This window comes from Nilaparvata lugens, chromosome 11, assembly GCF_014356525.2.
Source record: "Nilaparvata lugens isolate BPH chromosome 11, ASM1435652v1, whole genome shotgun sequence".
In the NCBI taxonomy this organism is placed as follows: Eukaryota; Metazoa; Arthropoda; class Insecta; order Hemiptera; family Delphacidae; genus Nilaparvata; species Nilaparvata lugens.
The window spans coordinates 25,716,771-25,743,342 of record NC_052514.1 but is presented as its reverse complement, the minus strand read 5'-3'; the positions used below and the strand labels follow the sequence as shown (position 1 = coordinate 25,743,342).

General features: G+C 34.1%; 1 protein-coding gene across 1 annotated transcript in view; it reads right to left on the bottom strand.

Moving 5' to 3' along the window:
* LOC111053186 (mucin-5AC-like) overlaps window positions 1–12,654 on the bottom strand; it is a 126,321-nt gene extending 113,667 nt beyond the window's left edge. Inside the window, exon 1 of the mRNA XM_039437991.1 lies at window positions 11,556–12,654. The gene's annotated coding sequence lies outside the window, so the exon portion shown is untranslated. The remainder of the gene's footprint in view (window positions 1–11,555) is intronic.
* Between the last annotated feature and the right edge of the window lie 13,918 nt (window positions 12,655–26,572).

The following is a 26,572-nucleotide window of genomic DNA, read 5'->3' as shown; positions in this document are numbered from 1 at the left end:
TTTTAAACTAGTTCTAAAGGCTTCCTTCCTCTCAGCCTCCTAGTTAGATCTTCATTCTGTGGTGGTTGGCTTGCCTCAGGGTTCACATGATGATCAGAGTCTCCACTCATGCCGCATGGCAAATCGAATCTGCAAGTCATTGTTTCTGATGTACCAAGAAGCTTAATACTCCTTACATTCCTCAATACTCTATTTTGGAATCTCTCATCTATTTGATGTTCCTTTTACACGCAAACCCCAGAGTTGGAACACGTACACCCAATTTGGTTTCAACATTTCTGGTTGTACAGTGTGAGAGAATTATGTAGGATTATAGTAATCGTAAAAATCATAAGTTATCCTCTTTTAACATCACCTCTTATCATTTATCATCAATTTTGATTCTTAACATCGATCAAAAATAATGAAGAATCAACGAAGAGAATATTCCGGAATTATTATTACTTGCTTTCTAGTGCTATCATAAAACGCTGTATAGAATAAGGATGAATGGATTTTTATCGCTCCAAACAATAATTGATCGACGAGATAAAATGATGATAGTTAGTCTATACACTAAAAAATTTTTAAAGGACTTCAAGAATTACAATAAAGATTATCACCTCATAATCCAGGAAAAATGAAACTTTCTATTCGATCAATTCAGGTGCTAGGGTAGGATTCGCAATTATCAAGCGATTCTGCAAACACAAGATGACCATGACCAGTATTTCGGTGAACCAAGAGATCATTCTCAAATTCTACAACCCACTTCCTCAGCCTGGGAATATAATAATCTCAAATTCTCCAACACTATAGACACTATAGAGAAAGCAATCATCAGATAATGCAGGAAAATGAAATTTGGAAACCACGATAATCAATATAGCTCGTTATAAATTCTGCTGATCATTTCCCAGACATGAGAGCTGTATAAAAATGGAATTCGAAAATCATGATGTTCATGATTATTACAGCCTGTACGGGATGGTACTGATCATATCCTAGACATGAAAACTCTATGAGAATCTCCAATTCAACACCAGTAATGGAGATGGCGTGTCCGCGTTGTAGGCTTTGTCAAACAACAGGGAATTAGTGCTTTACTTTGGAGATCTGAGAGGATTCGGAGGCTGCAATAATAGTACGCCCTCTTTCGCACTCATCTTGAACTTCTTGTCTCACAAACCGTAAAATTATCTTCCGAGACAAACATACCAAATAAGAAAGAGAGAGACAGAGAGCAATTCATGATAGAAGACTGAGAAGGATGGGCTATATAGCAGGAGACAGAGAAAGGGAAATGATAAATCATAACCCACACTGTGGAACACGTTACCAAGAGAAAGGAAATGCAAGAAAGTCTCATCCCAATCCTAGCAGAAATAACACTGAAAGTGAAACAAAAATGTTAAGAAAGCAAAAGATGAGATGAAAATAGCAACAGCTATAATGCGTAGAAATGAGATCGGCTATTTGCTAAGCAAATGTTTTTTCTCCAGCTTAATCTCAGTTGCCTTGTCTGAAGGATTATCTTGTGGATTTTTGAGGTTAATGTATGAGTTTATTGAGACTTTGTGTCGATGATGGACAGGTTTTATGTTTTTAGCGAATTTTATGAGTCAGTTATTTGTGAACAAGGATTTCATGAGCAATAAATAATCTTCAATGGTTCAAGTGATGACAGTAGAAGAAATTATTTTGCATTAAAAATTTAACAAGTATTTTGAGTTGATATATTATTGTGATTGCTGCAGCTTGGAGAGCTCATAATCTTCAGTAATAAAAATATTTATTTATTTATTTATTTATGGAGACAACAGGTCACCCCTAATGTGTCTCCTTCACAAATACAACAATACAAGATACAATACGTGAAATACAACAATACAATGAAAAAAAAAATGAACAAAGTAACTTTCAATTGCAATATTGTTTAAAGAGAAAAAAAAACTATAGAAATACAAGAGAAGGAAAGAAAAATAGATGTATACAATAAAATAATTATAAAACGGAATATAGAAATGAAAGGTTCTAAAATTAAAATAAAAATGTTACAAAGAATGGATAAAACTAACAAATGAATGTCAGAGGACTGGTACCTGCCAATGAAGCAACAGAATGAGTAATGTACGAGAACATAGTGCAATAGATACACACCATATACAGCAACAAATAATCGACAACACGACTGAGCAAGGATATCTCACAATAGACTGTTTAATATTCTATAAAATTTTTCACGAGAGAACCAGAAGATGTCCAGTTGCCCAGAGAAACAGTTGAAAAGTCTTTGAATTCTGTTGACTGGAGAATTATAGTGACTCACAGTTCTGGACCGGGGCACAAAAAAAGAGAAAGTGGAGCGACGTGATATGGTAGATATATAAATATTTACATATGAAAGCAAATATGGGGAATCTATTTTATTATTTAATAAGCTATGAAGAAAAATTAAAGACTTAACATCTCGTCTTGTTTTTAATGATTTCAATTGAAACATATTTCTCAGAGTGTCAGAGGGAAAGTCAAACGGACAATTGAAATTGAATTTTCTGAAGTGAATGTACCTTAAAAATTTATTTTGTAAACGCTCCAAAAGTAGCACTTGATCATTACAATAAGGGTTCCAAATTTCAGACGCATACTCAAGAATACTTCGGACAAGAGATTTATACAGAAATATTATGGGTGAGACATCATTGAAAGGTGAACATGTTCTCAGGATAAACCCCATCTGCTGATTGGCCCTACTACACAAAAGGTCTATATGTTTATTGAATGTAAAATCAGAGCTGTAAATCACACCCAGGTCCTTAAAAGACTCTACCTCCTCCAACGGTATACCATCAATACTATAGATGCATCTGTGTGAAGCTACCTGCCGGGAAAATGATAGAGTTTTGCATTTAGCTATATTTATTCTAAGGCCATTATTCATACTCCATACACTTAGTTTATCAACATCCATTTGAAGGCTAAGGCAGTCATCAGGGCTCAAAATCGCTTTGTACAGCTTCACATCATCTGCATACATCAGACAGGATGAACCATCAAAGACAGCAGGGAGATCGTTAATGAATAGAAGGAAGAGAAGTGGTCCAAGGTTAGAACCCTGAGGCACCCCAGATGTACAGTTGAAAGTTCTAGACTTGAAATTATGTACTCTAACATACTGCACTCTTGAATTCAAATAGCTCTCAACAAGATTTGCCAGGCTTGTACAGAAACCAATCGACTTTAGTTTTTTAACTATATTCTGTGATTGATTGAATCGAATGCCTTTGAGAGATCAGTATAAACAACATCAACCCGCCCTCCACCGTCAAGAACTCTGGATACCTCATTGCTGAACTCCATTAGATTAGTCACCGTAGAACGGCCTGACAGAAATCCATGTTGCTCGTCCGCAATTACTCCCTTCACCTGCCTGTATATAACTGCATGCAAAATTCTTTCAAAAACTTTGGAAAAGCAATTTAAAATTGATATGGGCCTATAATTACTTATATCAGTTCTCTTACCTGACTTGAAGATAGGAGTGATTCTAGCGACCTTCCATTTAGAAGGGAATTGGCCAGTCCTAATCGATAAATTGAAAATGAATTGCAATGGACTAAGGAGTACCTCTGCACAACCCTTCACAATAAAAGTAGGTATCAAGTCAGGGCCCTCGGAACAGCTAGATCTAAGGCTGCTAATAGCGGACAGGATCTCGTCAGAGGAGACAGAATCAATACCAACACCTAATCTCAAGCTCCCAGACATCTCCAGCTCATTCTCATGCATATCAGGGGCGGCGTGTGTATCAACCTCATACACTGACTCAAAATATTTCGCGAACCCATCCACAACCGCAGAACCGCAGTAGGACTCCCCATTCAGCGACATCGTCGACTCCACAAACGACGTTTTTCTTTTGGAATTTACATAATTCCAAAAGTTTTTCATACTTCCATCTAAGCCTGACTGAATCGATGTCAAATAGTTTTCATGAGACTTAGATATTCTAGCCTTCAAGGATGTTCGTAAACTTTTGAAAAGGTTATCATGATAAGGGGACACTCTTCTTTTTCGTGCACATCTATTCTTAATCCTCAAATCAGAAATTATATCAGGAGTAAACCAAGGAGGATATTTATTATTTTTTTTCTTCAATACGATCCTTGGAAATAAAGTCCGGTAAGTAAACTTTTCTTCTGTAATAAAGATGTTAGATATGGGAACAATACTTTACACCGTAACATCATAACCATTGAAGAGTAGAAGCACAACATTCCTAGAAGACATATCACATAATAAATAGTAGACTTTTATTTTCTTGCCTGAAGGGCGATGTAAGTGTACAGCATCTCTCTCTTTCACAGACACCTACAAGAATTTTCCTAATGCTGCATTGTGCAGTTTCTATTTTATCAAAAATGTTTCATATTCAGTAATTATATTTTGTGTATGTTTCAGGTAGCTCCGACATTTTTTTGGAATGAATAGGCTACATATTATGTTTCTAGATATCAGTAGGCCACATATTTGTTTACTTTGATATTTTAGCAGAATATATCTTTTATATTAGTATTTCGAACGATTTACCCTGATTGTCAAACGATAAGTGGTATTTCAACAATTTGATTCCGCCTGATATTTCAACCGGAATTTCATATCATATCCATATCCCCTATTTTTTTACTTATATTTCAATCACAACTTCAGCCAATCAAGTGCTTAGAACTAGGATTTCGATCAATTATGGAATGGTATTTTCTACTGGACGTATCCATAGTTTTTGAACCAATCACGGGTTATGAATCAGTTAATTCTCTTAATGTAATAATGTACTACAGAACTTCAAAGAACAACGTCAATGACGCCAAACAATTCATTTTTTAACCCCTTCTATGAATTGATTATTCCTTATAGAATTTCATTTCAAATTCAATTCATGATCATATTATAATGTAAATTGTTTGCAAAGATGTTGCACATAATGTTTTTCTATAAAGGATGGCAGAATGCATCTAAAAACAGATTCATGAGCTTAGCAATATTAGTCACTGTCTATTCAATTCGAGCATTCGAATTATCATTATAAACATTGTTAACGGTCTTTCCAGAGTCAATATTCATACTATCCCAATGAAATTACATCCAATTGTAAATCCAACCAAATCTCGTATCTTAGTACTCAATAAAACATTCTGTTCAATTATTTCTCTATCTATGTTGTTAATTTTTGACCAATCGCTGTATAATGCAAATAACTTGACGATTGCGAGACATCCTGGATTTTTTCTTATCAGACCAACACAAACTTTCAAGCACAAAACTCTTTCCAATCGACAAAATGTTGGACAAATCTTTAACTGGAATGAATATTAGAAATTTCTCTCTTATCAAAAAAACTGATTAAATTATTCCAAGTGCCTTAAACATCAAACTCTACTTTCCAGATAGACACATTGAAAATTCTGTTCAAGTTGAAAATATTATTCAGTCCAAATAGAATAATTACTTCATAACCAAGAAAAATTTCCTCTAATCAAAGAAAAAACCAAGGCAGCCATGTCAAGTTCACGGCGAACAATGGAGGCTGATGACCAATACCAAGGGCAGTAGGCAGCCAGGAAAATGGAGTCGAAATTAGCATAAGTTAGCCGACCTTATCACAGAAGAGACCGGAAGATTAGGCCTAATCTAGCCCCGTTCATTGTTCTAGCTTGGCAGCCATGGGAGAAGGTGTTGCACACATAGAAAGCAGCAAGGAAATGGAAGATAAATCCTGGACGAGTAGGAAAAGCTGCAAGGGAAATAAATGATGACAAAGAGTGGAGAAGATAATCTGAAAAAGAGTGAGGAAGTGGAGAGAGGTGATTGTTTGCCAACACATACTGTAATGAAAACAGTATCAGAGAGGAGAGATAAAAACAGCAAGGGAAAGAAACAGAGATAAAAAAGAGAAGAGAAAATGGGGAAGAGGATGTGGAGAGAGGCGATTGTTCACCAAGAAATAATGTAATGAAAATAGTTGCTAAGTGAGATTCACTGCAGACTATCAACATTGCTTGAATGGGGTGCCTTAATGTTATTCATGAGGAATACTGACAGTTTCAGGTGAGACCCATGTTAAGAGGTTCGTTCACTCTGGTCTGAGAGATTGGACAGCAACAGAACAATAATAATTAAACATGAGGCCCGATTCTAGAAGAGGAGTGTGGGAATTTATTGAGAACAGAACAGTTTTCGCGAATTGTTGCTACATACAAGCCAAGCCTTGACCGATTTCCCGCGCCAAATTGCAATCAACTAGGCGCGATTTAGAAGGCAGTGGTGTATTGTGTAGAATGAGTCCCGGAACGTAGAAGATCAAGAAATAAATATTGTGAGTGTTCTCTTTGCAGGTGTTCAACAACAATTTTGCACTTACGTTGTCAGCTATTCTACATTTTTTCAGGAAGTAGTCTAGAATATTGTTGTAATACATTGCTTTGATCGGACAAAGGCAGAGAAGATACACTTGAAAAAGACTTGGCAAATGGAGAGCAACAAGAATAAATAATAAAGTGTGGAATGCAATAGACAGAAGTTAAAAATACCAGTAATTCAATAATTATACAACAATATTCATGAAACAAATTTGTTTCAAAAGCGACAAAAGTTTTTACCGGAAGCTACGAGTATGATAGCTCCTTGCTTTTTTAATAGATTTTTGTATGTGAACAAAGCTGAGTTTATTAGGCTCTTTTCACTGTAGAAGGTAACCTTTGAGCACAGAATTACTATTATAGAATTACTATTATAGAATTACTAATTACACAGAATTACTATTACTATTATTATAGGAGTTTTCTCTGCTTTGAGTTACAATATTTTTTATACCCTTCAGAGGAAAGGAAATATGAGTTGTGGGAATATATAAGTGATTAGTAAATTATCTTTGTGGGTGAATTATCTCTTGTTATTATGGATCAATATAATAATGTTCAATTGTGCAACAGCTATAATATACAACTGAGAATCAAGTGTTCTCGACATATATTATTATGTTAAAAGGCGTTTTCGAGAAAGGAAATTCCAAGGCAAACATTTTTATACATAGAATTCATTGAATAACGTAAATCTACAGAAATAGAGTTCCTATCACTATCACACAAAGAAGACTTGAAAACTCTATCTATAAAATCATCTCAACTCTTATTAGATTTTGTCTCCTATTGAGATTGAAACACCTACTTAGAGATACAAAAACAAACTTTTCAATTCTAACTGACCTAAAGGTGATTCGATTGATTCAGGGCTCTTGCTTTAATCATCTGCCTTCAGCTGAGTTTCGACGATTTACTTGGTCTCCAAAATACAAACAAGCCCTATCAATTATCGTGAATAACTACTGGCAGGGACAATGCTCATGAACCCATTCTTCAAAATCATCCACAATCATCGTCAATGGAACCCTTTCAATCCACAACAACAGCATCTTATGCTCCTCTATGAAGATCAATTCAGTTTGGTCATGGATAATCACTGTTCAATAGGTTTAAAAATGTTTGTTCAAGATAATAATGAGAGTATCTTCACAGATGTGACTTGTGAAAAAAGGAGAATTATCATTTTGGCCAGCGGTATATACAAGGCAATGTACAGTATTCGGGTTTTAGTGAGGCTTCCATAACAAAGACACTCATTTGGAATCAGTTCCTTAGGGAATCATTCGAACTTTCTAAGAGCGCTATAATTTCACGGATCTTATTAGAACATCAAACAGACCACTCTATTGAGCTTGATAAACAATAGAAAATCAAGAGTAAACCAATTACGTTTTGTTTGAAAATTTAATGATTAATTAATGAGAGGTGTAATAAGATATTAAGGAAGCTTTTGAATGCTTCCAATTCAATTACAAAAAATATTGTTTACTATACTAGAATAATATTGGTTTATGTTACCTGCATCATCGAAAATTACTCGCATATGTGGGAAACTTGTGTCAAAAATATGAAATTAAAAGTTTCTGTTTTGGCAAATAGAATTTATCAAGTAAGGGAATCAAACTCATCAGTCCATCAAGATATTATTGAATGAAACGTTTTCCACAGTGATGGATGATTTCGTGTTGTGAGGCATGATTCTTTACATTCGCATGTATTTCCAGCTTAGATGTGTGAATAAATAGATTAATTATATCATAGGTAATGAACTTCATTTAGCAAATCTAGAACATTTTGATCAAGTTTCTGAATATCAATTTTATATTATGTATTTTTTGGATCATAATGCTCCATATTCTCAGCAAATATTGTTAAATTCATTTCTCTGTATAAATTCAGGCAAAAGTGCCAATGAAAAATTGGAGTTGAGATTCACTGAAGCCTGCATATTCGAATTCAGATTCTTTGGCATTCTCTCAAAAAAAATCAAGGTTACGCAAAGAAACCGTTGAAGAACTATTATCAAGTTGGGCAATTCATTTGTTATTCCTCAATTAAGGCCATGTGAATTTCCTGGACAGTAGACGTAATTCCAATTAGTAGGATATAAATGTACAGAAAACCTAGCCACCTCTTTTGCTTGCATCTTGAAATGATTTTTTCGAAAAAGAAGATTTTTACATGCATTCCTTCTAGGCGTGAGGACAATCCCCCTCTAGGATAAAATAGACTGAAAAAAAAACAATTTATTGCTGGTCGTAACCTCAAGTTATGGTTCTCTTTTGCTTATCGAATCTTCGAGAAAGTGACGGATATGAACTACTTTGGATGAATATTTTTTGAATTTGAATCGCCAATTCAAATTAAGTAAACGCAAGTAAATTTCAGTTTAAGATGTGGTAAGACACCTCAACTTTCTGAGTAGGCCATCACTTATCTAATAATGTCTTCAACTTTCTCAATATTATATTAAATTTATTGTTTTCCAGAATTGAAATTTCAGGTAATGTACGCTACATACTCTCTCCAATAAAGAATTGGAGTCTAGACAATAGCTATATCAAGCAGAAGGCATTGTTGGTTACAGATAATTATTACCATTTCTTTGATCATTATTTCAGATTATGAGGTCTCTATAGAGAGTGATATGAACTTCAAACAATAGGCTATTTGAGAAGAGCAATCAGATGTGCTAGGAAATAGTACTTTTACATCAAACATCGAGAACTTCATACATTGAATTGCAGTACCGGTAATCATTACTATTGTATGGATAAGAACAATATTAGAAATCATATTATTGTTATAAGAACAGAAAATTGCATCATATTATTGTGCAGTGGATTGCCAACTGCATTGGATGCTTCAACTGAATCATTGTCTGATATTCGACCAGTTTAAAAAAGTATGGTACTTTCATGGGGAAAACTTTCGATAGTGGGCTTAGAGATTCTATAAACTTATCAACGTTATAACATTTTTTCGAGACTAGATTTCTCCATTTTTGAGAAACGGCCCGCAGTAATGCAAAAAATATTGACCATGAAAATAGAAACAATTTAGCAATAGGAAAATACATTTCCACTGAATAATCCAATAAATACTAACCAATTTTTATTGATTAAATCATTGAGATCGTCTTTCAGAGGAAAATAAGATGTTGATGTTGATAGATTACATAGTTCTCTAACAGAATATCATATTATCACAAGCACAATCCATAAGCTTCATACTGAAGAATGACGAACATTTGGAAACTATTTGAGAACCCCAATTGTTCAAGTCAAAATTGTATACGAAAAATGAGAAAGAGCACTATCCAAAAAGAATCCCTAGAACGCAAGAGCATTCATACCACTGAATTTCTTTCTAGCATCATAGAGTAAAGATACAGTTCAAGTAGTGATCATTATTATTTGTCTCTGCTGGCATGGAGTGACGATAGATTGGTTATTCTATGAAACTGGGTAGTAGCAGATACAAATTATTATCACTACAAGTAATTAAACGGTATCTTTACTGTATGATAGGGTTCATTGATATTGCATATCTCCTTGGTGAGTTTCAATCGAGCTACATTGGACTTCAACGTTTCCCAACAACTGAAAATCAATTCCGTATTGAATAGTTCATATCTACCCTATTAGGGCACTACCTCCATAAACAAAGCCGTAGTGCATTTGTGTGACGTCAGCACAGGTAGGGCTCCTACACCAATCAAAACACTAGCTGATATAGATCAGCTGAAATCAACGAAGCAGGATCTCTGCACGAAAATATGCAAACGTGCCAAGTAATGGTGAACGACCGGCGATAAAAAAGTAGTTGCCACTCTATAGATGGCAATCGAATCCATTGCTGTACTTTCGGAGAGGTTCCACTTTATGGATAAATTACTTTTCACTTGCCATTGTCTAGCAGTCGGCTCCTGAATGTGTGTAACTTATACGCTTCGGTTGATGTGTTTTTCCTTTCTCATGTTCTGCATAAACTGCTGGTATGTGTGTGTGTGTGTGTGTATGTGTGTGTGTGTGTGAGTGTAGTTGCAGATGTGAATGGACCAATCGAGCGTGAAGGAGAATGGACAGCATCAATTTCTCCTCGATTGCATATTTCGTATCAACGACTGATATATGATATCACGTTGATTGTACTTTCCATCATGTTATTGCATTTACTGGCTATGAAGATAGACAGTGGAAGACTGGAGCCTACCACACACATTCACTCATGTGCGTCTATTAGCAAGAGCATTTCCCTTTCAAGTGGAAGGGAGGAGTAACAAACAGTTAGGAGCAGTAAACACTCAGAAGCTATATTAGGAGAAAATATCAGAAAAATCCAAAAAATGGTAGAAGTAAGTGGAGAATGAAAAAAAACATGACGAGTAGTGAGTAACAAGTCATGATTCCACGGGGAAGCATGAGCTAGTCGCCTTCTTGGAAATAACTTTCAACAGATAAATATATCGCCGTGAAGAATACCATAGATAAGATCCTTGAGAAATATAATAATTGTGGATTGCAACAATAATGAAGAACTTTCTTAAAGCTTATAATAGCGTATATTATACGTTCAATATTGCATACAAGCAATCTTATATTTTTGCGCAGGATGATACTCTCATGAATCTAAGATGATTGGAGAGATACTAATTATGTGAGATCCTGATGATGTGAACTCCGAAATACCAGAAAGGGATTAGAGCTTCCAGTTGTGGAAGAAACTGTATCCATCGTCACAAGCTCTAGGATCATTACAATATTTTTTAATAGATATCAATCACAGTCAATTTTAGTGGGGAGTGTTATCAGATGGATTAGATGCTGGCTTCATAATTCAAAGGCCCTAGTTCAAATCCCGGGCCGGCAGGATATTTTTCTGGGGCTACTTCTGGGGCCACTCCCGTGTTTCGGATAAACACGGCTGCCTCAAAAACATTTGTGAGATAATGTCAGAGGCCCTGAAAATGACCAGGTGCGACCTGAAAACTCTGAAACCTTACCTGAGCCAGTCAGGTCACTCGATATTACTATTATTAGTGAAGGACACATTTTCAGCATAAAAGTTTGATAAAACAACACAAAGAATAATAAATACTATGAATCCAGATACTACCACCACCAATTATCTGAAAACATGTTTTTCACTCACCAATTTTCCGCTCTCGGCTTGGAGAAAACTCGACTCGCATCCAATGTCATCAAACAAATTTCGTAGTTTTCAGATGTCATCAATAATTCTTGTAATAATCACTTCGAGTATAGTAACGTCACATAGATCCTTAGTACACTTTTGTATGTATTTCAAGGTCAGTTTCACTTCTTTCGTTGACACAATACTCGTATTTTACGGAAGTTTTTTTCAATACTGCGAAACGGTAAAATTTGAAACCGTTTTAGTCAGTTTGTTAATACTGTAACACTTTGTTACCAGTAACAAAGCATACATGAACAAATAACAATATTTGAAGATAATCTTATAAAATTCTAGTGACCTAATTAATATTTATACAATCATTGAGATTAAGTTGTTCATCCTGAGCTGCCGAAAGACTTCAATAAAGAATAATGACTTTGCTTCTAGTTTTTAATATTGGGAGAATCAATTGAAGTACGTTGAAGTAGAAGGATTTTTGCATGACCAATAATCTTCCACTACTGTTATTTTAATATTCATCACAATGTGGATTGTTTTTAATCTAGAATTTTATTAAGTTGATTTGCATCTCGCATGAATAGATAGATTGTCAGGAGTTTAGATTCTGATTAACGTATTAATTGATTAATTAAGTTTTATAATTATAAATTGTTATTTCTATTGATTGAATGTAGTTTATTTTTGAACTATTTTTTTCATTTGATTGTGATTGCGACACTCTTCTTAATATTATTACTCAGACAATCAATTCTAATTCAAGGATCACTACCACACGCTACAATTTTAACAGAAGAAAATCTATTCAAGATTGAAAAATCCTCAAGGTAGCCTATAAAATGTTGATTTTACAAACAACTTTGCTACTCTCAGACTCTGTTTATTACCTATTCGTGAAATAGCCTATAAAAGAGAAGTAAAGCAACGATCTATTCATTTCTTTATGCCAGGCTCTGAATTTAAGTGGCACAAAGCCGTTTTCAGGGTGACTGAAAAACAATTGTTGGTTATAAAAATCGAAAACCCATTACTTTCCCTGACTTGCTCAAAGACGGTCATACGGTAAAAGTGAATTCAAACTCAGACTTGCGATCGTTTCGTGTACAATAAGTTATTTGAGTTCGAATGAAGTTATTTTTCAATTCAGGAATAATGACTGAATCCGGGAGAACGTATTTTATGATGGCATAGGATCTTGCACAACCACTTTTGAGTGGACAATCTTTATGACTACTTCAACAAACTTACTTCCAATTCGATTGGGAAGCAAGGATTGTCTTGAAATCACCTCTATAGAGATATCAATGTTAGCTATGTTTAAATTGAATTTTCTTGCTATTCTACAGATCTAAACTGATAATTTATTATTTTAATATCCCTGATTTATATTAGATAAGATTGAAGATCCAATATTTTAGTAATTGAAATAAAATCAATAACTTGTCAATCTAAGTCACAAACTTCTATTGCTCTGCTATAATGTCAAAGGATGCTGATTCTCTATTTTGTTGATGATCATGTATTTTATCCCCTTTAGAAGAATGTATTTCCCAATTACAGGAATATACGTATCCAAACTCCTGATTTAGAGTCCTTGGATCAACTTTTTAAAAACCTCAAAAAGCCTCTTTTCATCGAAGGCTATTAATATCCTCTTCCTCAAACTATAAACAATTCTGATATTTTCGAATCGCAGAAGTAGATCTCTTCTCTGATATCGATAATATCTTCTTTCTTTAATGTTGATCCAGATTTTTATTGAATTGTTTTCGCTCCCAAATTCTTCCTATTCTCAATATAACTTCTCTCCACTCAGTTGATTATTTCTATATTGAGTTATTCATTATTGGTTACTCTTACATTATTAATAACTTCTTCACTTTCAGTACCTTCTCTACTTATATTATTCAATTCCATTCAATTCTTGTCAGTTTAGGAAACTACCTAACTATTTTCGACCATCCAATACTAAGATTATTTGGCTTCAACTGAACTTACATAAGATACTAGATGCTAAATCTTTCAATCAAGTTCCCAGTCCATTCAATTCTAACCACTTAACGAAACCACTCAACAATTTTCTACCAGTTCAATAGAACTCTTACACAAAACACGAACAATGTTTTCGTCGTACTGCGCTCACCGTATTGTCGAAAACTGTCAAGATGACCAATAAAACATGGAATCGCATGGAACATATAGTTGGTCGCTCGCTTTCTTGCACAATGGAACGGCACGTATTGCAGGATTTGGTCCAAATTCAGCAGATAGATCGACCGCTGGGATCGAATTAGCCGAAGACGCAGGAGGAGGAGAAGAGACGGAATTGAAGACGAAACTGGCGGAATAAAAGAAAGACGGTGTTGGCACGCTTGAATGACGAGTGGTCCAGGTCCAGGATTCTGGGAGCTCAGAGCACGTGTCAACGGATCTTCCTCAGTTTCCTTTCACCTACAACAACAGAAAAAGCGACAAAATTTAATTCAATAACACTTTCGATTCGGCAGATTGCTTTGGCTTTTTGGCGGCGAGTCGCTTCTTCTTTTGACAGCACCCACCCGGCTACGATAATATAACTAGCAAATAACATTCACTTTCAATTTATTAGCGAAGATGTGATGCTACAACTGAATTTCTCGGACTGTTGTTTTCGGTATTTTCAGTAATTTTACTTTCTCAATATGATGTGATTAAGGGGAAATTGTATGTCATAATTGGAATAATGATTGAAAAATTGTTGGAAACAATACTGAGGTTAGAGTAAGATAATGATTGTGCAGATAAACGTATTTTGTCACTATTGGGATAGTGATTGATAAATTATTGTAAACAACGTTCATCTGTCATCTAATTCAGAATAATGGTGCAATTTATTGTGAAAGGAAATATATTTTGTGTCACAAGAATTGGATTGTTTGATGAGCGGTGTTTTCGTTTTTATTAAACCCGTATTTCAACAGACAAGGCTATGAAAATTGGAGACATTATCACAAAATGCGTGGGATAAGAGTTATGCCTACTACATCGTTATTAGGAAATGAACATGAAAATAAATTGGATGAATAAATTCTTGTTAAACAAGAAAATTTCTCTCCTAATACTCTCTAAAACATACACGTATCAGAGGTTTCAACTACATTTTATAATTTTCATTGTATCATTTCTAATTCACTCAAAATAATCAAGAGTGCGATCCAATTCTAAAATAAACTCAATAAGACACTTCCTATTGTATGAAGAATGAGTACTGACTGTATGTATGAGGTATAGGCTACATTTGTTGAACTGAATACTAAATTCATTGAACTGTTTCATTCTAGGCGTTTCTATTAAATAAACATAAATTAGTAAGAATCACCTTATCCAAGATTAATGAATCAGAAATATCTCTAAAATATTTCAGGTAACCAGGAATTTTCTATTTTGGAAGGAACTTATTATTCGAATTCCTTCACCTTTAAATTCGAAGATGAGTCTGAAAGACCCTGAAAACAGGAGAGCTTTGTTCAAGTAGGCTAAATAGCAGAGTATTTGGATTCAAAATTGATTAAACATAGTTGCAAAAGGTATTTAATGAGCTCACCAAAAATTAAAAGTAAGTATGCATTTTATGGAAAGCTATATGGTATTTTCAATTAAAGTAGGGAATGTTCAACAAGAATTCCAGATAAAAAACATTCATTGCTTCTACTTGGAAATAAATGTTTTGAGATTGATCAATCTATCAATAATTTGACTGAAGCTTACCTCAGTTTCTATTGTCAACTTTCAATTTTGTCCAAAAATCACTTATCACACGTTGTTTCAAGTCCAACAACACTCTTAATTTCAAGTCCCGAAAGTTCACCACTGTAAAAGTCGTTTAGTATTACCTAGTACATAACTGAGAAATTTGCACAGTTTAAATATAATTTCTTCTGTTCTAGCCACTTCAATACGAATGTCAACACAAAGTCTCCAACACCCAGACAATAATTTTGTTTTTAGAGTTTTAGATAGTTTTAGAACCGTAGGAGAATGTCTCTATTTTATTGAGAAGAACACTCTCCAGAGAGCATCAGAACTATGTCAGTGACAAATAACTTTCTTGATGCTTATTTTGTGACGTTAGGTATTACAAAATAAATTTTGGACAATGATTTAACAATGACCAAGGTGTTCAAACGTGCAAAGTACAGCACAAATTGGATGCTTACTCTCAAAAAATTATTTAATTCCAATGTGTTCTCAAATTTTATAATTTACATCTGTTCACCAATGCTTCAATTTCAAAATTTGCACAAATACTACAATATTCAAATCATCCACAAGTCCCTAAATTTATTCAACTGAAACCCTCCAAGAAGCAAAATTTCATAGCGTTTATGAGTCTACAATAGATAAGAGGAGTATTCTATTATATTTATATCTCTCTTGCACTACACTTGAGGACAAGTGTGGTTACTCTGACATCCGATGATGATAAAAAGGTTGGCTACCGCCAGAGCAAATCCTGACCCCCACCAGATATTCGGCCGGCGCGGGGATTCGAACCAAGGATCCTCGGCCAGACCTAGACCTAGTGCGACACTACAACTGGAGCGGGGGAGTAGACCTTGACAGAGAAAGAGAAACCTCGAGGAGAAAGAGACCTTGCAACAAGGACAGTGTACAATGTGTGAGCGGAAACCTCGGGAAGGAGAGAGAGCGAATTTGCAAGAAGGACAGTGTAATAGAGGAACCTCAGGAAGGAGAGATACTTTAGCAAGAAGAGAGGAGGGAGAATGTGTGAGAGAGAACAGAGTATACGATGCCAAAGAAAGTATTCAAACACCCATTTCTCTCAGTACTCAATATTTGCAACACTTTCATGAGGACATTGGACGAATTCTAATCAAATCTTTGAGGTAACTTGCATCTCATTATAACTGCTTTTCTAGCAGTTTTCTCTATCGTGAGAATTTTTGTCCTGATGATCTTATTTTTTGCTACAATTTAAATGCTCCTAGTTATAAACTCCTGTTACGAACTCAAAATAATTATAATTCCGGTACTTTATATTTATTTCGAATCAATAAATGGATTAAAATTTATTTATTCTTTATTGCTGTCTTACATTCATTTATGAGTTGAAAATGAACATTAACCAATACAAAAACAAGATTAAAATAGATAAGACAATTTCAATAGCACTAATGACAATATACTCACAACTACATAGCTATAATACATATTATCTACTCATATCAACATTTAATACATCAAAGTTTTTGATATATTTTAATTATTCAACATTGTCCTCTTCAAGGTCACATTATTAATAATAATATAAGGCATACCTTTGCTTTTTGTGTCGACTATTATCTGAAAACTCTCAGTAAACCTATTAAAATGGGATTTTAAAGGTATAAGAGGAGATATGCCTATACACAGTATTCAACATTTTTAATCAATGTGAACTCAATAAGAAGAAGTTCAACTAGATTCGAAATTCGACCAGTAGCCTACTATATAATTATAGTGAGATTTCTCAGATTGTCAGCATTTGTTGAAAGGAATAGGAAGCATTGATTCATGCTCATTAGTTATGAGAATTATTGATGCTATTCATAAGGAATGTTGATTTGAAGCGAATCTCACTGTAGATCAGTATTGAAAATGATCCATAGAATCTGATAAATCTGTGAAGAAAAACCAATTCCATATAATAAAAAATTATGAATCACTACAGAATTAAGTTGAATAAAACTACTCGAATATATTGTTAGAGAATTAAATTATAAATTAGTCCATTATGCAAAATAACTTGATAAATAGGTACTCTTAGATGAAAAACAACATTGACTCCAACTCTACTGCCAACATGAATGAGGGAACATTTATGATTAATTCATTATCATAGTTTATCAGTAGATCTTTTCAACTTATTTTCCAGCTCTTCGCACTGGTTGAAGTCTAATCACTCTTCTTCCAGTCTACCCTCATTCCTTCTCCCTTTATTGTACCCTTTCATCTTCTCTCCTCTTTTTGGACTTAATTAAACAATCACAACTGGCATGAGCCAACGATAAGATCATAAATGACAGAATTCTGCACATCTAGGGTACCGCACTGGAAACTAGCCACACTACCTTATTTAGCATAGAATTAAGGTCGGATTATTTCAAGCACATATACGCAAAGTCACAAACTGCATAATCTATGGAACACTTCTAGCAAATTATGTAGTTTAATCCTGATCTGATTTCGGATTGGTTACACACAGGATGAATCATCTTCAAGCTTAGTTTTCGAGGTAGATTCCATAGATTTCTCTTTCAATTCAGCTCAAGTTTAATCTGATTTTTGCCTAATTGGAACGGAATTTCGGTAGACGCGGTACGTATGGGATTTATTTCCTGCAACTGGCATTAGTCTGAAATCATTCATAGATACCATATCATCAAAAGCATTCCACACCAGAATTACTGTTTTTTTTTTTTATTAAAGCGATAAGCTACCGTAATTATTTTAGGATTTTCTGAAAATTTCGTGACAGAAGAAACGTTTTACTCAAAACTTGATCCAATCTCCATGGAATGGGTGGATGATGCAGAATTACAGTTTATTCGCTTACAAAACAACAAATTATAGAATAAACCCGTACTTATTGTATATCATGCAAAAGCTAAAAACTTATGTAACTATAAGTTATCAGGAGGCATCATCAAAGAGGAAAAATAACTCACAGAGCAATTCATTACAATAACGCACTCAATACCTCATCTATCACACAATACACAGTAAAACTGTAAATTTAGCCCAAATCTATTCAATATGACCAATGTTATTATTATGACAACAAATTATAACACATCAAAAAGACTCTGAACTCTGAACGCAATCATGCAATCAACAAAATTGGACTACTGTACAGTATTTCTAGTGACTCCCCTGGGTTGGAGAACTCGCCCAATCGCCCAAGAACTGTTGTTTTTAATCTTTGAAACCCGCAACTTTAATTATACATAGTTGATGGAAATCATGTAAACAGCTGAATATTCATTTAACAAGAATAATATTTGACTGTAGTCTTCATTGGGGATCCTATGAGCCTAAATGAAAAATTACACTGTCGCTTCAACATATTTTCCCCTTATAAGTTAGTATTCAAAGTCATTGTCTGAAATAAGAATGTACTCATGTAATACATGATTTCGATACAGAGTTCCAAGAGAAAATAAATGGCTAAACCCGCACATTGATATCTCAACCGTACCAGTTTTAGTCCAGGCAATGAATGCTAAAAAGAGGGGACAGAGGAAAAAGTTTTGAAGACAATTTTTGACTCCGCAGTTCTGTTTAGGGTAGTAAGGAGGTAAACATATCAAAAGTCCCCACCCCTTGTGCTAGGGGATAGGAGTGGTTCAAAGGGACCATTTTTTGGTTTCTCGTATATAACTCGAAAACTATGTATATTACGGACATAACTGTTATATACAAAATTGAAGCTTACGTACATAATTTCCTACAATATTCATTCATTCATCTCACAACTTTTATACAAAATTGAAGCTTACGTACATAATTTCCTACAATATTCATTCATCTCACAACTTTTTCTATATATATTTTTTATATATATTTTTCTATATTTTTTAAATATATTTTCTAGTTTTCGAGATATCCGCTCTTGAAGGTGTTACATTTTTGAAAAAACACGTTTTGCCTCCAATTTTTTTCTATTTTTGCTCTTATAACTTTTTAAAAATCGATGGGAAAAATCCATGCTGATCATGAGCTTATAGAGCATTAAATTCTCTCCAATGTGATGTATAATTTCACACTTTTACGCATTTCCCTACCTACAACTATTTTGCAGCAGCTTTAGTGTTGAGTGTGAAATCTCCAGTTTTTCAACAATAGACCAATTGACAAAGGAATTTGGAGGGAAATTTTGTACACAATTTTTGACTTTGCTGCTTTGTCGAGCGAAGATCTTACTAGTTGGGAGGAGAACATATCAAAAGTCCCCATTCCTAACTCATGTGCTAAGGGGATGAGGGCGGTTTAAATGTTGCATTTTTCAGCTTTTTGCTTCCATGCTCATATCTTGAGAACAATGCGTTTTCAGCTTTGTTAAGAATAGTAAGGAGGAGAACATATCAAAAGTCCCCATTCCTAACCCATGTGCTAAGATGATGAGGGTGGTTTAAAAGTTGCATTTTCCAGCGTTTTGCTTCCACGCTCATATCTTGAGAACAATGCGTTCAACCTATATAACTAACTATTCAAAAATGAAGCTTGATAAATTCTTGAGATATTCCCAACAGTTCACGAGATACTCGCTCTTAAAGGTGTGAATTTGTTAAAATAACAGGTTTTTATGCATTTTTTTGCTCTTTCAGGGCTTATAACTCTCCAACAATGCATCGTAAAAATAATGCTTACTGTATCGTAGGTTTGTAGAGCATAAAATTCTCTTCAAAATGATGTATTTTTTTCTAATAATCATTACATTACATCAATGTTTTTACTACTCCAAGTTTTCGTTTCATTATTATAGCAACACTTTAATGTAGGGGATGAAATTGTCAATATTGCAACAAGTGTCAACTCCGCGATTCCACACCTTCAACAGGGGGGGATAAAGATGCGCACTTCTTTACCAACTAACTAGTCAAAATTAAGCTGCAAAGTAAAACATATGTCACAGACACCCGCTTCAAATTTCATTGTCAAATGATCAATTGTTGCAGCATTAAAAATGTGTGAATGAATGAAAATGTGTTAAAATGAGTCAAGCTTCATTTTTGAATAGTTAGTTATATCGGTTGAACGCATTGTTCTCAAGATATGAGAGCGGAAGCAAAAAGCTGAAAAATGTAACTTTTCACACCACCCTTTTAGCACATGAGTTAGGAATGGGGACTTTTGATATGTTCTCCTCCTAACTAGTCTCAACAAAGCAGCAAAGTTAAAAATTGTGTACAAAAAATTCCCTCCAAATTCCTTTGTCAATTGGTCTATTGTTGAAAAACTGTAGATTTCATACTCAACACTAAATTTATTGATATGTTTACCTCCTTACTACCCTAAACAGAACTGCGGGGTCAAAAATTGTCTTCCGAACGTTTCCCTCTATAACCTTTCCTTGTCTGGACAATTTGTTGATGTGAAAGTTGAAAATTATTTTGTATATTAACCAGCTGAAATCATGTGTCAGCGCATGAAGGACCGTCTGGCCCGGATGCACAAGAGCCGGTTAAATTTTAATCGTGATTAATTTTACGAGACCAATTAAAGAAAGCTTTTTTGGAAAGAAAGCTTTCCCTGATTGGTTCTTGTGAAATTAATCACGATTAAAACTTAACCGGCTTTTGTGCAACCGAAATTCTGTGTGATAGCTCCCGAATATATAGCCTCAGCTGATGCTATGAATGAATGAATGGGAAAACTGTATAATTATTAATTCCATGCAATGAATTCTTCAGCTGACTTGGGCCGTTTGCACAGTCGAAGCTTAATCTGAATTAGGTTGATCAGCTGTTGGCTTAAACTCAAAATGAAACAGATTATAAAAATATACAAATTATAACGATACTTGATACGGATTTAATCCAGTTTAAAATGAAATTTAGTTTAAACTGTCACTGTGCGAACGGCCCTAAATCACACAATTTTTTTCCTATGCACTTTCAATGTTTTTTTTTATATCCTGGAAAAGGACGAAGGAGTAAGTCAATTTTGTTGTCCAACGAAACTGACCTGTAAAAAGGTACGAAGAATACTTGTTCGAAATTTGAAGCTGATTGTTCTACAGTTATTGAAGAACATACAAACAGACGGACAGCGACTTTGGCCTTCAGTTAGTCACTCGCTAACGCTCGTTCAATAAATCTACTCAAGAAGTTCAAGTAGCCTACTGATTCAAATTCTTTCTTCCATTAGGCCTACTAGGTATACTACACCTGTATTTTATACGGAAAAACTATTGTATAGATGTGACAATAATTATTAGCTGCAACATACCGCGTGCTATGATTTTCTTATAGTAGTTGATTAAATCAATTTGATTAGAGTGTTCTCACTTAAGGAGTCTTAGATTTTGGTAACAGCAATGCTGTAACTGTCATGGTTAAGTAAGCATAATTGAGCATGAAGTGTACTGAAGCATGAGTGAGCATCATCCTCCCTTTCAAAAACAAATGCAAGGGAACTTTAAAAATAAAATTTTCCTTCATATTATTCCAAAGCATGAATAATTTACAATACAACATTGCTCTTATATCTCCATCATTCACAACCCTGAAATACAATAAATACATTTTAAGAATTTTCAACTTCATAACACGGTGATTTAAAACTACGAAAGCAATACCGTATGCTAAGAATGGCAAGATAGTCAGAGTGCCCAACCCTGAAAGAACTGTACGGTACTTCAAAATTGGTCAAAGGATGATATTATCTGGGGCCACCTCATTTTTGAACTCATTAATATTTCTTCCATTTATCACCACCTAACAAATCGCTCTTGACAAGTGCAATTATTTCACAATACCATTCATCGGAGATGTTACATTATTCTGACGATTACACGGTATATCTATACAGAAAAACTATCTCGAATATATAACATAATTTCCTCCACTATTTTTATTCATCCTTGGTCAATATATTTTTTCCCATTATTATGAGCTTAGAAGGATTGAGAGTGAATTCAACTAGCCTCTACTTGTAGCAGCCATTAAGAATAAAGATCGACGATTTCTGGCGATGAGTTTTGTACATGGACATGACAAAAAGAACATGAATAAAAAGACTATTTATGCATATAGTCCCTGATATTACATCCTTATTATGAGATCATCTCTGTTGAAAACAATTTTTCAAAAGGCAATTTTTACAGACAGACACAGATTACAAAAATTGACAGCTAAGCCTGTTCTATCTTCCCAACCATCTTTAGAACAATAGAGTTCACGGACAAGGTGAGAGTAAGCGAGACACGGCTAGAAAGAGAAAATAGTAGAATATAGTAATCTAGAATGTATGATCGGTATTCACAAGTCGCTCGAACCCGATGAACTCAGAAAAATGACCTGGATAGTCGTGACTTGATGACATATCGGTTCCTGGGTTGGGCTGTATGAGACATGCTGAAGTGTATTACTTTTGCAAACTGGGGCTTCTATGATCGAATCTGACAGCTATGTGATGACACCTTGGAAAATAGGCAACAATATTTGCATACTCAATCAATGGATATAGATGAATGAAACGGATTGAGATGATTTCTAGTCGAGAGTAATTTCCAGGGAGTGTTTTAGTAAAAGTTCTCAAAATCTGGATCAACTTTTACTTAAGATGAAGTACCTACGTTTAATAAGATTACACATCCATATAGGCTACGTTTTATTATATTAACAGGAATAAATTGAATTATGTACTGGTTATGATCAGTTTTATTCGAATAACACTGCTAATGAATCCAATAGAAATATAGAATAGATGCAATAATAATATCGAGTGACCTGGCTGGCTCTTTTGTCAGAGATTTCAGGTCGCACTGGTCAATTTTAGGGCCTCTGACATGACCTAACAACTGATATTAGGCAGCCGGAACCGACGGCTTAGCGTGACCATCCGAAACAACAGAAGCAATGATGAAAATATAGTATAGAGAAAATCTTGGTAAAAAGTCTGGAAATTATAGTAGGCTAATAGTAAAATTATGAGTTTTTTCCATCTTAATAGGTGCAAATTTTCAAAATGTGTCAATCTGTACAGAAATAAGCAGCTCAAGTACTACCATCTACTTTTATTGCTTCTCTGCCATGTTTCATCCATTTTTCTTTGGAAATTTCCTTGAACGCAATAACAGTACCTGTTAATGAAAATAACTATTGGTACAAGAGAAAGTAATATTGGTTTAAGAAAAAGTATAAGTGTTGCTCTCAATGAAGTAGATCATTATAAAAAAAAATTAAGGAAACATAGTACTGGTTGCCACCGTTATTTTTCCACTTGGGTTAGCACTACAATATTTGAAGAGACTTCAGAAATCAGCATGTTTCAGTCTATGCAGTTGAAAACTCACAATTTATTTGTTATTTTTTAAAATCAATATTTCATTGTAATATTCTGAAAAAAGGAACAATCTATATCTACTAGCTGGTCTATTATAATTTTTACTTATTCTATTACTATGACGATTATATTATCTTTTTTTATCAAATAGTTGGAGACGTTAAAATCTCAATTTAGTCGCATTTTTAAATAATTTGTCAAATAAAAAATTTATCATTTATAATAACAGGTAATTTATTATTTGTCAATAATAAATTTTCCAATCTAGAGATAAGTTTTAGTAGTAGTTGATTACGATCATCTTTGTCATCAATTTGCGCCTTTTATTTCCTTCATTTTTGTATTTTAAGTTCCTTATCCAATACTTCTTCTAGAGTTGTGGCTACTTTGTTCTCAGTTGTGGGCTTTTCTCACAATTTGTAGCTTCTATCCTGGTATTTCCTTTACCCAACAAACTCATGCAATACACCTGAAAATAAAAAGCTTAGTCTCTCAAATTTTGAGGGGTGTAAATGTGCTATTATACACTAATTTTATCCTGAGAATGGGAGTGCGAGCAGAGCGTTTCCACTGGCTGAGTAAGTTGTGGGGGACTATGTCCAAGGATGGTATATAGCTATACACTATTACACTATACACTATACTTGGACGATGTCAGCCTGAAGCTACTAGTTATTCAAATGATATTTTAAAATAATCATGAATTATAATATTGAAAAATAACTCATCATTAATTTCAATTTTAAACTAGCAACCAAGAATTAAATTGGAATAAAGGTTGATTCCAGAACCACCAATCCAGAATTAACCTTTGCTACACATCTAATAGATAACAACCACACATACACAGACATCAACAGCAATTTAAAAATACTACACATAAAAACTAAAGGAGCTGAAATCAACACACTAGAACAATACGAAATCTACAAACATATAAAAACTGATTCACTAAACATCTTAAATGAACAACTGAGCTTCAAGTCCCATAAACTGTTCGATTCTATAATAAATTCAAATAAAACCGTCAACACCACCGACATCAACCGACCGCTTCCTACCTACCAATGACAACAAGATAAAGACAGGCAGTGTTGAAAATGGATTTGAAAAATCCGAAAGCGCTCCACATGTGAGTACTAGTTTTAATAACTAATCTTCAAAAATTAGACTGTAGTGTCGTTGAAAATAGTTGAAAACGAGAAATATAAGATTTGAATTTGAATGTTGATACTCTTATTTCTATATTCTAATGGCTTGAATACACTTTTTCATAATACTCCTGAGTCCTGATTTGAATTTAAACAGAATATATAGCTGATCCATCAGTAACAAAGCTTTAGGAACTAAGATTTTCCACTGATTCATTTGAAATGAAACAGTTCTGAAAAATATCAACTTATTAGTCCAAAAAATCTTTAGATAATTCTTTGAAACATCAGATTCAAATGTATTTTTCTTTCAAGACTCCAAGTACGCGTACCATACTGCATTTTCAAAAACCTTTTTCTCTATTGATTTTCTCTCCACTTGTTAGATTGCATTTTTGCAAAATCCATAATACAAATATATTTTATTTATCGCTTTACTGGACATTATTCTCCAGACTGTCCAATTTGAATTGGGGTTTAAAGCAGTTTTGGGCGAATGCCTGTTGTTTTCACCTGAATTTAATGTAGGCTACTGTATGAATAAATATATAAACTATGCCATTAAACTCTTGGAATTAATAGAATGACATGACGGATAAATAGAGCATGCCCTGTGTTTTAGGTACATTGGAAATTAATCACCTATTTTATACAATCACCACCTTATCTAATTGACCAAAAATTTACTATAAATTCAAAAACCAACTTAATGTTTATCCAAAATAACAACGACGAGCTAATTATAAAATTTTCCATGGAAATGCATAGATTTGGATGATTATAGTCTGCTATTGTATATATAAAATTCTTGATCATTGATCAGTAATTTTCATATTTATCCTTGGAGAGGATTCATTCTCTAGACCTCTACAGAAATCGATCTGAATCTGGTAGCCAACGTTGTTTGAGTATATATAGGAAGTCTATTGCCATTATTTGTAACAATCAGATTAGATAGAAATAATAGGTATTGTTGCATTGAGACTGTAATGTTGAATCATTGACATGCTATTAAGCCAGTTACACATACATAAATTTTTAGCCGTCCTAATAGATTCTACCAGATAAAACGGAACTTGACTAACATCATCTGTTTAATCTAATAGGATTTGTAAGGACCTCAAAAAATCGTACGTCCAAAAATTGATGTGTGTGTAACTGGCCTTACAGTACAAAACTTTCAGTCCAATTACAAGTTGGATATAAGCTTTGATTCAAGTTTGATCCTAGATTAGATTTTCAAAATAAATTCAACGATCATCAGATCAACTTGACCAACTTTCAAGCAAACAATCGCAGATGGTGATGATTATAGAGCTGATTTCATGAAATTTGAGAAACTTTGGACCAACATTATAGATATATTGTGCTGTCCTGAAAGTATGATTGTGCCGACTGGGGCCATAGAATATATTTTGGAATAGTGGAAGTTTCCGGTGTGCAATTCACGCTATAGTGAGCTACACTATAAACTGTCAGCATTCATTATAAATAAGAATAACGTATCCCATTCAACCAATGCTGACAGACTTCAACATTATAATGAATCATATATGATTTTATGGTAATAGTGAAAGATATCTATATCATAGCCTACTTTATTCTATGAATCTCACCACAGCATAAGAATATGCTCCTAGGACAACCCATGATACGGTTCCCATACAAATGAAGGAAGTACATTATTCAACTTCAACTAAAGATCCAATCTCTATTATCCCTCTAGATCCAATACTCGCCAATCTCTAAACTTCTCTACTTTTACCATTGATACAACTATTTGGATAAAAGGTTACATAAATAATACAAACCATC